We start from the raw sequence: 2,010 nt of genomic DNA, 5'->3' as shown, positions 1-2,010 counted from the left end.
ACTGGATAATGTACAGTTAACTGGTTAATGTACAGTTCACTGGTTACTGTACAGTTCACTGGTTAATGTACAGTTCACTAAATAATCCACAGTTCACTGGATAATGGACAGTTCACTGGATAATGGACAGTTCACTGGTTAATGTACAGTTCACTGGTTAATGTACAGTTCCCTCGTTAATGTACAGTTCCCTGGTTGATGTACAGTTCACTGGATAATGGACAGTTCACTGGTTAATGTACAGTTCACTGGTTAATGTACAGTTCACTGGATAATGGACAGTTCACTGGTTCATGTATAGTTCACTGGTTAATGTACAGTTCACTGGATAATGGACAGTTCACTGGTTCATGTATAGTTCACTGGTTAATGTACAGTTCACTGGATAATCTACAGTTCACTGGTTAATGTACATTTCACTGGTTACTGTGCAGTTCACTGGTTAATGTACAGTTCACTGAATAATCTACAGGTCCCTGTATAATGAACAGTTCACTAGATAATGCACAGTTCACTGGTTAATGTACAGTTCACTGGTTAATGTACAGTTCACTGGATAATGGACAGTTCAATGGTTCATGTATAGTTCACTGGTTAATGTACAGTTCATTGGTTAATGTACAGTTCACTGGTTCATGTATAGTTCACTAGATAATGCACAGTTCACTGGTTAATGTACAGTTCACTGGATAATGTACAGTTCACTGGTTCATGTATAGTTCACTGGTTAATGTACATTTCACTGGATAATGTACAGTTCACTGAATAATCTACAGTTCACTGGTTCATGTATAGTTCACTGGTTAATGTACAGTTCACTGGTTAATGTACAGTTCACTGGATAATGTACAGTTCACTGGTTAATGTACAGTTCACTGGATAATGTACAGTTCACTGGTTCATGTATAGTTCACTGGTTAATGTACATTTCACTGGATAATGTACAGTTCATTGGATAATGTACAGTTCACTGGTTAATGTACAGTTCACTGGATAATGTACAGTTCACTGGTTCATGTATAGTTCACTGGTTAATGTACATTTCACTGGATAATGTACAGTTCACTGAATAATCTACAGTTCACTGGTTACTGTACAGTTCACTGGTTAATGTACAGTTCACTGGATAATGGACAGTTCACTGGTTCATGTATAGTTCACTGGTTAATGTACAGTTCACTAGATAATGTACAGTTCACTGGTTAATGTACAGTTCACTGGATAATGTACAGTTCACTGGATAATGTACAGTTCACTGGTTCATGTATAGTTCACTGGTTAATGTACATTTCACTGGATAATGTACAGTTCACTGGATAATGTACAGTTCACTGGTTAATGTACAGTTCACTGGATAATGTACAGTTCACTGGTTAATGTACAGTTCACTGGATAATGTACAGTTCACTGGTTCATGTATAGTTCACTGGTTAATGTACATTTCACTGGATAATGTACAGTTCACTGAATAATCTACAGTTCACTGGTTACTGTACAGTTCACTGGTTAATGTACAGTTCACTGGATAATGGACAGTTCACTGGTTCATGTATAGTTCACTGGTTAATGTACAGTTCACTGGATAATGTACAGTTCACTGGTTAATGTACAGTTCACTGGATAATGTACAGTTCACTGGATAATGTACAGTTCACTGGTTAATGTACAGTTCACTGGATAATGGACAGTTCACTGGTTAATGTACAGTTCACTGGATAATGTACAGTTCACTGGATAAAGTACAGTTCACTGGTTAATGTACAGTTCACTGGATAATGGACAGTTCACTAGACAATCGACAGTTCACTGGATAATGTACAGTTCACTGGTTACTGTATAGTTCACTGGTTAATGGACAGTTCACTGCTGATCATCTTGGTCTTTTCCCAACATGGTTAATAAAACCAGGACATTGGATAAAAACTAATTCTGGTCCCAGTAGAAAAAGGCTGCTAGCTTACTAGCATGGAAGAGTTTGTTTCATGTGGAGAATAAATACCAAATACAGTG

The sequence above is a fragment of the Sparus aurata genome, chromosome 24, assembly GCF_900880675.1.
Source record: "Sparus aurata chromosome 24, fSpaAur1.1, whole genome shotgun sequence".
Classification (NCBI taxonomy): Eukaryota; Metazoa; Chordata; class Actinopteri; order Spariformes; family Sparidae; genus Sparus; species Sparus aurata.
The sequence above is the reverse complement of the archived record's forward strand: the minus strand, read 5'-3'. Positions refer to the sequence as shown.